Source organism: Tiliqua scincoides, chromosome 4 (assembly GCF_035046505.1).
Source record: "Tiliqua scincoides isolate rTilSci1 chromosome 4, rTilSci1.hap2, whole genome shotgun sequence".
In the NCBI taxonomy this organism is placed as follows: Eukaryota; Metazoa; Chordata; class Lepidosauria; order Squamata; family Scincidae; genus Tiliqua; species Tiliqua scincoides.
In genome coordinates, this window is record NC_089824.1 from 221,136,927 (window position 1) to 221,150,238 (window position 13,312).

Sequence of the window (13,312 nt, forward strand, 5' to 3'; positions counted from 1 at the left end):
CATCAGGTGGATGATGTGGTGTTGGCAGCTAATCCATGTTTTGACAGCTGTTTGACAGCTCTGGGAAGGGCAGGGCTGGCTCCACAGCTGTAATCAATCAAGGCCAATGGAGACCTGGATGGACACCTGAGCTTCATTTGCCCTTGATGGGACTTTGCATGAGTTAAAGAGGAAGCTCACAGCTGAGCTGCATTTGGACTTAACAAGGGGCTACAGGATAAAAGGCAGCTTCAGAAGGAGCCCAGAACTACCTGACCAAGAGCTACCCTGACCCAGAGGGAGATGCTACCTGACCAGAGGGACCCTGGACCCAAGAGGCTACTTGTCCCAGACCTACAGGAGAAGGGGACTGCCAGGACTTGGCTGAAGGACACAGAAGAGAGAACTGCCAGGACCCTGCTGGAGAAGACACTCTGCTGGAGAGGAGGGACTCTGCTTCAGAAGACCGGACTGTGCTTTGGAGAGTGGACTTGGACTGGAGGCTTTGGACCTTTACCCACTGAGTTAAGTGGAGTTTTGGGGAGGGAAAGCCTGTGGCCAAGAGGACTTGCAGACAGTGTGTGTGTGTTTGTAGCAATATATTCTTAACTGCTCAACTGATAAGGAGTTCTGTTCATTTCTTTGCACACAACAGCTGTTCTTGGAAAAGGAGGGTGTTAATTAGCCAATAAGTGGGCATTAGAAGGGAGTTGGAATATTTGGACAGGACAAACTGGGGTAGTTGGGAGAATTTGGGCAAAACACTTCTGAGCAGGCATGCATAGGATTGGGCTTTTGGTTACACTCTTTTTTTTTTTTTCCCCCTCAAATACACAAGCAGGCAATTGGCACTTCTCTCTCCTCTTCTCCCCCACCCACCCCCTTCCCCAGGAATATTCCCTGCCCCCAAATCTCACAATCACAGTTAGCAACTCTTACTGTCCCTCCCCTCACTTGTCAGCACCTTCCAAAGATACAGAATCACTGCCTCACATTCTCTCTCTCTCTCTCTCTCCCCCACCCCCAGTTTAATCCTGCACTTGTTTCAATCATGTCCCCTCACTGCCCTTCAACCACTTTCTCCATTATGTGATCAACCTGCCCTGTCTTTGCCAACACTTTCTGGAACTTTTGATAAGAATTTGAACATAGAACTTTTCCTCCTTTTCAGAAACCACATATACTTACCTCTCTGTGTTACTTGTCAATTTTTTTGTCATGTAATGACTTAACTGTATTTTATTAATTCAAGATTAACTGTAATGCAGTCATTTAATGTAAATAAAAAACTGGTAGTATGCCTTGACAATTTTAGTGCCTTGTCAGTGTGCCGTGAGCTGAAAAAGGTTGAAAATGGCTTTTCTATGTCCTCCTCATGTTGCCTCTGTCTTCCCTGGTCTCACAAGATCACCAGGTATACCACATTGCCCAGAACAAATTGGAACCCTCCCAACTGGGTGATACTGACATACCACGTAATTGACCTGGGAATTCATGGCAGTCCCTGATTCTTTTTATCCCCTAGAGAAGTGATCGGGCAGGTACCAAAACAGTAACCCTCCAACTCAGTGGTATTCAAACTGGGGTGTCATGATGCCCCAGCCTGTGCCTCCTGGTCTCTGCTCCCTTAAGGGGTGGGGGCAGTTAGGGGACAGGGGGAAGGCAGCAGTGCAATCAGCAGGATAGCACTGCTCAGTGGGGCTGCAGGGGCTTGGGAGCACTTGCCCAAGCCTCCTGTGGCCTCCCGGGGGTGTGGAGAGCCCTGTGCAACCTTCAGGAACAGTGAAAGCAGAGAGATCGCCCCTGGCTCTGCACAACTGGAAGGGGAGCACGATTGCTCCGCTTTCCCTTCTGACACCCTCCAGTCCCTGCAGCAGCCGTTCCTGTGTGCAGGGAGCACCTGCAGGGAGCCCCAAGTCAGGGAAAGGGAGAGTGGGGCGATTGTGCTCCCCTTCTGCAGAGGTAGAGCAGCTTGCCGCAGCTCCAACTGATGGATTATAAAGGGTTTGTGGTGATGATGGCTGAGAAGGGTTTCTTGCAGTTTGTGAATTGAGCCAAATATCTCTGGGGCAGATCCCAGGCTTCTCTGTAGTAAGAAAAAAGGCATAGTAGAGGTTGTGACTAATTATTCGCATGGGTTCTGTTCCAAGCACTCACATGGTAAAAAACACACTATAGCAAACCAATTTAAAAAACAAAGTTTCTTTGCTCAGGTGATTTAAAAACAGCCTTGCTGACCTTTTCACTCTAAGGTAAGAGTCATTAAGAAGGCAATTCATCAATCAGTCCTCCTCTAAGAGCTTACAAAGAGCTGAGAGCTTACACTCAGCTTTGCATTGGTGAAGGAAGGGGCCATCACCTTTCTTTCAGGGGGAAGGGAGGGGTCTGCTGGAGAGAGAGGGATTGATGGATTGTCAGCCAGCTACCCTCTCTCTCTATCATTAAGGAGGCTGTTGACTGTTCTGTTTTTAAACTGATTTTAAAGGGGTGCATTTCCCCTTCTCCAGGGATCAGCACATTCCTTCTCATTTGCAGGGGCTATTTGTGTTGAGTCAAATCTGTGTATAAAAAGTCTGTGTATAAATAAGGCTGGACCTGTATAAGTATACCATACAAAGCATACCATACCATCAACAAAGTAGCCGTTGTGTGATGCACTCACTTAATCTGGGCTGGAGTAGCAAGAATGGGGTGATCTGGCTCAACAAAGATCTCTGAGGCAAAAAGGTGTTTTCTTTAGCTCTTGTCTTCTTCCTGACTCAAGAGAGCTGTAGAGCTCACCTTTCTCTATCCTGTCCATGCAGCTTCATTGCAGTCACATTCATTTCCTGCTTTACTGGTGAAGAGGCTGTAGCTTAAAGGGATCTTAGGTGCTGTGTTCTTCCCTTTGCCTTCTCTGGTCTCACAAGGACAACAGGTATACCACATTTGCCAGAACAACCTGAAACCACCCCAACTGGGTGATACTGACATACTATGTAATTGACCTGGGAATTCATAGCAGTCCCTGATTCTTTTTATCCCCTAGAAGTGATTGGGCAGGTAGAAAAACAGCAACCCTCCTATTTATGAATTAGAAAGGGTTTCCAGTGGTGAAGGGCGAAAAGGGTTTCTAGCAGTTTGTTGAGTTAAGCTTATGCCTTGAAAAGATGCCGCATCTACTCCAAGCAAATAAGGTTGCAGATTCGTCCATTTACCTAGGTTTGGCACCACACAGCGCTTCACACAATGCTTTTGACAGCACTTCCTCTTTCCTGGGCAATAAAAATCATTTTCACACACATCAGTTCGATTACCGGTGCACGTGAGTGTTACTATTGGGCAGCTCCCACGCTTCACTGTAATAAGAAAATGCCACAGCATAAGCATACCATATCTCAACAAGGAAACAGTTGTGAGCTGCCCTCCTCCAATCTGGTCTGAGGTAGCAAGTGTGGGGTGATCTGACTCAACAAAGTTGTTTGACAAGTCATGAATTGCTATGAAGTCAGGGTGAACTGCAGCCAAAAGGGAACAGCCAGGGCCTCAGCTGGTGAGGATCAGCTGTGATGAGGATCAGGGAGGGCATGTGTTGCTGGAATCAGCCTCTAAGAAAGGTGGATTCACCTGGGCAGGGGGATTTAGTTCTAAAGGATAGCGGTGGAGACACAAGAAAGCAGAGAATGAGATTAGGCGAACAAAAAGGAGAAGTTTGGGAACTACTGATCAAATCAGCTGCATTCCACTTCCCTAATCAGCCACAAAACTCCGTGGCCTGGCTTGAACCAGGTACCGGCTCTGAGCCTATCTTAACTTACAGGGTTGTTGGGGTGGGCTGGGGTGAGAAGAATCATGCATGCAGTGCTGAGCTACTTGATGATAAGGTGAGATAAAAACCTTAGGTTAGAATGGATGATTTCTAAGAACATGAATTGAAACCATAGAAGAAAACTTATGAATGAATTTGATAAAGATGCTAAGGCTTTCATGGCTGGACTCCATAATGGACTATGAAAGCTTTTAGAGATGAGTGCCGTGGTCTATACAACAGCTAAAAACTAAAGACTAAGTGTTAAAAACTAAAGACTAAAAATGAAGCTCAAAATTCTGATAAAAGTTGAAAACTGGAAAAAAAAACTGAAAATAAAACTAAAACTAAAAAGTAAAGATTAAAGCTAAAACTTAAGATTAAAACTAAAAATAGAAAGCAAGAACTACATGCTAGAAACTGAAACCTAACACTTCACCCACAACTTTGGTGGGCCTCCTCATAGGCTACAGCAACTTCCTCAGGACCTAAAACTTAGGGCTCACCTATTTTATATAGATTATAACTGATTGCCCACTGACAGCCCAGTCCTGATTTGCCTGGAGCAGCCGTGGACCTCCGCAGCCCCATACCCGGGGCAAAGCTCCGCAACGGTGCCCCACCACGGACTATTGCCACCCCCCAGGGCAGAAATCCCCCCTACTTACAAGAGGCTCACAGAGCCTTGCGCAACCTCCTCCCACACCAGGGAAACCTCTGTGAGGTTCCCCGGTGCTATAAACCTGTCGGGAGCCTCAGAGAGGCTTCCGTTGGGCCTTAGAGGCTGGCGCTTGGGGGCATTTGCCCCAGGTCAGCTTATGGCAGGCATGCAACTGGACTGGAGCTTGGGGCTGCCATGGTGCCAAAAACAGCTGCTGCAGTATCCTGCACACTCCAGGCAGCCATTGCAGCCTCCTTCAGATAAGGGGACTTTTGTCCCCTTCCCCCGAGTAAGGGAAGTAGCCCTGCAATGGAACTACTTGATTCTCTGGCTCTGGAGCCAGCACAGAACCAAAGAGTCCTGTGTCAGGTCGCATGGCCCAGCAAGGGGCTCCGAATCCAGGGGAGCTGAACTCCGTTGATCCCACTCCCCTTCCGCCCCACTCCCTCCCCTCCCCTCCCACGTGTCCTCCCCCACCTCCCCTTGCGCAGGAACACCTCCTCCATCCTCCCCCCATGCCCCCACTCACCTCTCTGTCACCTGGTGGTCCAGGCCAGCGTGCGCTTGTGCTGGGCTAGCTATGGTGCTGGGCCCACGGTAAGGGCTCACAAATGTGCCTTACGGCATGTTTGTGACAGTGCGCTCTGGCGATAAGCTAGCACACAGGGCTCAGGGTCAAGCCCTGAGTTAGCAGTCACCTACAATCTATATAACAAGAGGTGAGTCCTGAGTTTTAGGTCCTGAGGAAGTTGCTGTAACTGCTGAGGAAGCTCACCAAACATTTGGGTGCAATGTAAGGTTTCAGCTTCTAGTGTATAGTTCTTGCTTTTTATTGTTGGTTTTAGCTCTTAGTTTTTAGTTTCACTCAGTTTAGCTTTATTATTATTATTATTAACAGTATTTATATACCGCTTTTCAACTAAAAGTTCACAAAGCGGTTTACAGAGAAAAATCAAATAACTAAATGGCTCCCTGTCCCAAAAGGGCTCACAATCTAAAAAGATGCAAAGGAATACCAGCAGACAGCCACTAGAACAGACAGTGCTGGGGTGAGATGGGCCAGTTACTCTCCCCCTGCTAAAAAAGGAGCACCCACTTGAAAAAGTGCCTCTTACCCAATTAGCAGGGGTTAATTTAGTCTTTAGTCTTCAGTTTTAGTTTTTATTTTCAGTTTTTAACTTTTCCAGAGTTTTTAGCACTGTTTTTAGTCTTTGGCACCTAGGCATTAGTTTTTAGCCTTTGTATCGACCACGGCACTCATCCTGAAAAAACCTTTTACAGTCCAGTATGAATGAATTTCTTGGGACTAGGAGCAAAAATGTTCCTATTGTTCCCATAGCCCCTAAGCTGCACAGGCTTGATTGTTGGTACCCGTTTATGAATCAATGTCCAACTAAAAACACAAAGCAAGATACTCTTGGATACCTGGGAGCACACAGCGTTTTGCACAGTGGTTTTGGCAGCAAACTTTCCATCCACCGCAGTCTTTACTTTTCTCACATTCATTGGGCTCAGGACCAATGCAGAAGATGTGGTCTGGTGGGCAGTTCCAACCCTCTAAAAACAAGAATGTGTCATGGATGATTTTTGCTGGGCATTGTTTGTCAGATACTGTCCACACAGACACACTAATGAAAACCTTCATTCCTTAATACATAAAAACATGTTCTGCAGTGGACTTGGGTTGTAGTCCTACATGCTCTTACCAGGGAGTAAATCCAATTGAACTCAATCCTGTGTATTACTTCTGAGTACACATGCATAGGATTAGGCTCTTAATTTAGTCTATTCCAATAGTAGCCTGCAGTCTTAATCCATCACTTGCTTAATGCCCTCAGCACTCATTATATTACAGTGAAGCTCATTGTCATCAACTTTGTAGGTGTTGTAGCTTCAGTCCATTCAATATAGCTTGAGTGAGACATGCATGTACACAGTGGCATATTTGAAACCTGGGGTGAACTAGTCTTGCTCCCCTACCCTTGGCCACTTGAAGCCACAGGAGGACATGGACTCCAAATAAGATTCCCGCTTCTCAGTGGAGGCCAGGACTACTGGTGGTTCTAAGTAAAGGGTAGACCTAAGTAAAGGGTAGACCTAAGTAAAGGGTAGTAAAGGGTAAAGGGCTACTGGTGGTTCTAAGTAAAGGGTAGGTCACAAGATACCCCAGGTGACGCCAAATCTGATAGCCAAAGCTACTGATAGCCCTGAGCTCACCTTCCAGCCAGCTCCTGAAACAACAGGAATGTGACATAGGCACCTCCTTATTGCTGGCACCTGGGGTGGACTGCCCTCCTGTCCAGCTCTTGGTATACTACTGCAAGTACATCACTCAATTTTTTTGCATGGGATTACTGTACACTGGGTGGCTAGCAGCTGAACAGATGAACAGACCGAATGTAAAAGGACATTGTGTGAGCTCAATCTGTGGTATTAAATCCATGCAAGCTATCAAGAGTTGATGCAGTCAGGCATATGTTAGCATATGATGACTTTATCTTAAAAATCATATAGACCTGTACTCATATTATACATGCACTTCCAAGTAAATGTTTGCCTTGCTGATGCTTTATAGTTTTAAGAGTACATCTAAAAAAAAGAGTAGTGTGTGAAGTGTATGGGTGGTCAACAACCTCATTTGGTTGTTCTGATTACTGCACAGTAAGTATACTGAGTATTGAAACAAATATGATATCTTGATCTTGAGAGGAGTCAATTTATGTCTCTCAAGGACCAAGTTTGTTCAAGAAAACCTCACAGGTGACCCATGGAAAAAATTGCAAACATGAGATTAATAAAATGTGAATATTGTTTTTTTTTAAAAAATATGTACATTTGAGTTACCTGTAATATGAAGAGTAGTCACTTTTTTCCCATCATGTATAAAAGTGATATTCTTAATGACCATATATAAGAAGCTTGATTAACATCCCACCTGTGGCTGCTACCAAAATAAATCAGAGAGGGGAAAAAATAGAAAGCAGAATGTGAAGAGTTCTAAAATGATCTCTCCAAAAAAAGAAGGGACTTCTTAGGGAAGGATCTGAAAATAAAAGAGCTGGTATCACTATTCTTTAACTCTATTGTGCATTCTCATCTGGAATAATGTGCACAATTCTAATCACCCTCACTTGGGTACACCTCTCTGCACGCTAGTATTCTGCTTTCCAAAAGAAGTTTGCACCTCACCACTTTTGGGTCACAGTAGAGGAAGACGTTTTGCTGTACATACCTCCCTTCTGTCCACATGCAGGTGGCAGCTCTGTCCAGAGTGAAAGAAGACCCAGGAAGAGCAAAATGCCGGGTGCCTTCATGGTGGTGACTGAAGTGTCTTTTCTGAGTTATGTGTAAATCAGATTTTATTGACGTGGCAGTGAAGAACCTGAATTCCTTCCTTTTCCAGCTTGGATCTCTGATAAGCTCATTTGCTATCTTGGGCAACCGTAGGGCAGGTCAAGCAGAAGGTTCTGCTTGAATAGATTGAAGACAGGTAAAGCTTCACATTTCTAATTGCAGTTAATTTTGCAGTTTCCCATTTGTCTAAGGCCTTATATTGATCAAAACATACAAAGGCATGCACAATAGTGTGATTGTTCTATTCTTTAAGGACAGTGGGGATAGACATTGAACTTAAACCAGAACATTAAACTGGATACAGGTTGAGCTTCATTATTCGCGTGGGTTCCATTCCAAGCACTCATGTGGATGGCAAAAAAGGCACTATAGCAAATCAATTTAAAAAACAAAGTTTCTTTGCTCCAGTGATTTAAAAACAGCCTTGCTGACCTTTGTGATGTAAGATAAGAGTCATTAATAAGACAATCCATTAATCAGTCCTTCTCCAAGCGCTTACAAAGGCATTTCACTCACCAATGCTAAGTGATCCCCTTTCTTTCACATGCTCAGGGGGAAGGGAGGGGTCCACTGGAGAGAGAAGGATTGGTGGATTGTTAGCCAGCTGCCCCCCTCTCTCTCATTAAGGAGGCTTTTGTTAAAGGACTGTTCAGTTTTTTTAACTGATTTTAAAGGGATCAGCACATTCCTTCTCATTTGCAGTGGCCATTCATGTTGAGTCAAATCTGTGTATAAAAAATCCATGTATAAATAGGCTGGACCTGTATAGAATCAGTGGAATAGATTATGAAAAGGCAGTGATGTATTCAAGACCCTTTCACAAGTCTTGAGTCAAGTCTCATGTCTCTACAAGTATCAAGTCCTTGCTTGAATTGATAACCCCTGCTAATTGGGTAAGAGGCACTTTTTCAAGTGGGTGCTCCTTTTTTAGCAGGGGGAGAGTAATTGGCCCATCTCACCCCAGCAGTGTCTGTTCTAGTGGCTGTCTGCTGGTATTCTTTTGCATCTTTTTAGATTGTGAGCCCTTTTGGGACAGGGAGCCATTTAGTTATTTGATTTTTCTCTGTAAACCGCTTTGTGAACTTTTAGTTGAAAAGCGGTATATAAATACTGTTGTTGTTGTTGTTGTTGTTGAATTTCTCAAGTCAAGTCTCAAGCCCTGTCTCAAGTCTCTGAGCTATAAACACTCCCCTGCCCCAATATTCCCATCCGCACTTCACTCATTGATGCCTTTAGCAGAAAAAAACCTTACTTTGGCTAAATAAATTGTTGATCCCATTCCCACTGTTCTGGCATCTGCCCTGAAAAATAACTGCTAACCTCCCCCCCTCCCTACTTGCAGTTTTCAACCCAAGCAGCACTCAGGCTCTCATGGCCTCTAGCAGAAAAAATGCTATTGAACTGCAAAGATGTTTAAAGCAGCAAACTCTGGATAGGTAATGCAAATTATGGCTTAGACACCCCCACTTTTGGAAGCACACACAGTGATGTATTGAAGTTGTTGTCCTCCTCCCAGAGAACCTGCAGAAGAGTAGAGGCAGGAGGAACACCATCCTTAATTATTTTGTAATGCATTTGTTTTGTACTGTATAGTTGCTTTTGTCAAGGCCCGCACCCTTTGGAATCCTGGGCTCTGGGGATTTTGCCCTCCTGCCCCCCTTTCCTCAGGCCTGCGGGGGAGATGCTGTTTGACTGTGAGAATGAAAGCCTTGCTGACTTGAATTTATAGCATTGCAGATTACCTTTGTCCTATTTGTCACTCTAAAAATCACAGATATCTGTTTTTCTCTGAGAAACGTGGTGTTCTGAATGCCTGAATTCATGCGCAAGTGCTACCTCAAAAGAAGGCCCCAAGGCTGCTTTGTTGATGCGACCTGGTGACGAGGCTGTCACAGAGTGTATTGAGAGCAGGGGCAGCCCAGGCCTCCGTCCTCCTGCCTGAATGCCACCCCTACATGCACATGCACCTCCACGGGTGAGGGTGGGCAGGCAAACAAGCAGCTGCATTCCTGTGCCACTTCCCTTAACTTCCAATGACCAAAATGAGGGCAACTTCTCTTTGAAGTGAGCAGGAGCAGGCAATGCTGGGACAGCTCCTGATCCTTGCAGACAGAAGCACCACGGAGCAGGGAGGCTGCTCATTCTACTCGTCATAAGGGAAGGGGGCAGCTTCCAAAATTGCCTTCCCCTGCCTAGCTGGTCTTTGTAAATACCAAGCAGGTGGGAAGAAGGGATATGGAGCCACAGCAACCTTTTCCCCCCTTATTCCACCTCCAGCAGAGCTGGAGACAGAAGGAGGCTGCTGCTGCTGTGATCCTTTTCCAATTTGCTCTTGGCAAGTCAGAGCATCGGACCCCCACTGGAGCAGCAGCTTGGAGTGGGTGGCAGACAAACTGGGGGCCTGTCTATTCACTGCCCCTCTAAGGCTGCTACTGCATGCATCAGTTTTAAGTCACTGCAGGGCAAGGCTGATTGGCTGAGTGGCCCAATTGGAGGGAGAGGATTGTGCACCCTGTACATTCCTCTGGGTGCTGGATTCCTCAACTGCGTCTCCACCCAATACAGCCCCTGTTATATTTTCCTGACCACATTCCAGTCACATCCACAGCTGCTCCTTCCTTCGCTCAGGACCACCATTTAATCTTTTGATTCCAAAGACTCTCTGGGCCACTGATCTCTCCACTCATCTATGTAGAGTTGCCAGCTCTTTCGGACAAATTTTTCCCCAGCATGATGTCATATTGGAAGTTCTTGGAGACCTTGTTAAAATCTCCAGGATTGTCTTCAGTAGTCACCCAGAGGCGGGGCCTGTGAGAGGAATTTTATCAGGGGGTACAAAGTTTCTTCTGGGCCCCTTCCCAAAGGGGGAGGGGGCAATGGGAGCAGGCAGACCAGGGAGGTAAAATAGGGCAGGGGGAGGCTGCTGACAGCAATGATAGGCTTTGGAGCCCAGGTCTACTAGGCTTCTTGTTGTAGAGCCCAGGTCTACCGGACCATGCAGCAATGGCAGCTAGATAAAGTAATATGGAAAATCAAACACGTTTCTCTCTTAAATCTTTGAAATATAGAAAATCCACTGCAGAAAATTAGCATCATCATATTTAGGCTCACACTAGAATGGACCAAAATGAACTTCTGCAGCAGCTGTAGCCCCACAGCTGGGTCCCTGAGCTTCTACACACTCCTTCATGGTTATGGGATCCACAAGCCAGAGGGCTACTGTAGCAGGCCAGTTTCCTCCCACATCCGATACTGTGTTAAGGAGGGTCATGGATACAATGCTGGGGCCGGTCTGCATGGCTTGCAGCAGCAGCTAACACTGCATGCACTGCATGTGGTTGTCCATGAGCATCATGCGTAGGCAGTGAGTTCAGGTGAGATAGGAAAATGTCAGATCCCCGGAAATTCTGGGCCCCTCCTTTGGCTCCTGGGACCCCTTTCTGACCCTGGGCCCAGGTATGAATTACCCCCTCTACCTCTTCTCCTAGGTCCTGCCCAGAGGGTCGAAGCTGATTCCTGGAGACTCCAGCCAGTCCTGGAGTGTTGGCAACCTTATCTCCACTTGCCTCCTCTTCTGCCCCCATTGGACTTTTTAAATGGAGGGAGGAAGAATTGGGGGAGGGTGCTTGTGAACACCCTGTCTTTCCCAACACATGTGCAGCTCAAACTAATGCCATTGTGGTTTAACTCCATTTTGGATTTCTGGATTGGCAACCCCGGGAGCCAGACAGGAACATTTTGCCCAGCAGGCATGAGCTCACAGTGAAACTCTCAGGAGGCAGGCCAATTCAAGTTTATGAAGGGTTGGAACCTTTGGGACATTTGCGTGAGTCTCCCCTCAGGGTCTGGCAAATTGTGGGTGCTCCATCCTGACAAAATTGCTGTGCATTGCAAGTCCAGCATATTAAATTAAGCTTCAGATTGTAGGAGCCAGGCCACCTTGGCAGTCCTTTCAGTTTCTGGGCTACAAGTTATTTCCCAGGAAGGAACTAAACCTGCAGCAGCACTCCCCTGGCCATGGTTAATGTCCCACAGGAACCTCTCTGATGGAGGAACAATTAACCATTGTGTGCCTCCTGAAGGGACAGGAAATTTAAGATGCAGAAGCTCAAGCTCTTGCATAATCAGGAATACCAGTACTTTGCCCCGCTTTATGCAAAGATCTGGAAGCAGAGCTTGGGCAACTTTTCCCAAGCAATGTCCTTAGGTTTCTTTCCCAGTATAAACCTCCAATTTTCTTTTTCCCCAGCAAAGATGACCATGCTATGCTTTTAATTCTCCCTTTTTGGTCACTTCTCCATTCCTTGGATAGGGTTTGCTCTGATGAACATTTTTTCCCATCTTGCCCCTATTTTGCTGAGGATTACTGCTTTGCACTACTTTTCTCCTCTGGACTTTCTCCTCCGCTGTGACACCTCCCCCCCAACACCACTGCTTTCTATCATTTTAAGCTCTGTATCTGACCTTCTAATCAAAGTAATTGAAAGTAAACACGCCTTTTATTGGTTATTTCTATTTTTTCAATACTCTATCTCCTTTTGAAAAACTCAATCTCATGGTTACTGGAAGTCTAATTCTGAGGCACTTTGAGGTTGTTTGTTCCACTCATCCATTTCAGTGGTCCAAAACCATCACACTGCTACATTTGATCTCTTGCTCTGAAAGTAACGCTAATTCCATCAATTTGATTTATTGCATGTGTGCTTGACACATGTAGGACACACACTGGTTGGCAACCTTCAGTCTCAAAAGACTATGGTATAAGCCTACAGCACCCAGTATTCCCAGGTGGTCTCCCATCCAGGTACTAACCAGGCCTGACCCTGCTTAGTTTCCGAGATCAGACAAGATCGGGCATCTGCAGGGCGCATGTGAATGAGCAGTGTTGGCAACGGGGGGGTGGGAGAAGGAAGAGAAACTGGCAGCAGTGGACAAGGTGGCAGATTTAAGGTAGAGAAGGGGGTGTGCACACAAGGGGGGGTAATAGTAGCCACTTGCTGACCCACCCAGGACATAGGGAAAGGGCTTGGGCTGGCCATCGGAAGCACATGATGCAGAGTAACAAATGCAAATTAATTTCATGAGGAAAAGATTGTCTAGGAAAGTCCTCAGCAATAATGCATAGCAACTTTGTACAACCGAACTGATTAAGATGAATGAGAGGCTTACCACTCATTTCTGGACTGGCCAATATATTTTTATCATTTCTTGTATGTTGTTGATTAAATACCTAGATGAACCAGGTTCAAAGGGGTGTGTTGTGCTACGTTGTACAAGATTTTGGGGCAAGGGAACTGGGGGCTTCAAGATGAATGCCAAGGGAAGAATAGTACTGTAGCATTTTGGTTATGGAAGAGAGACTTTGCGTAGTGTCTATTCTAATGCTCATCAGCAACATGCAAAAAATAAAAATAAAGCAATTTGAAATATCATCACACCTAACAGCTCATTTACAAGCAAATTAGAAGAAGTTCAGGCCAACGTTATTTTTTATATACTTTATGAAGTATTGTTGGTTGAAGGTTAAGAAA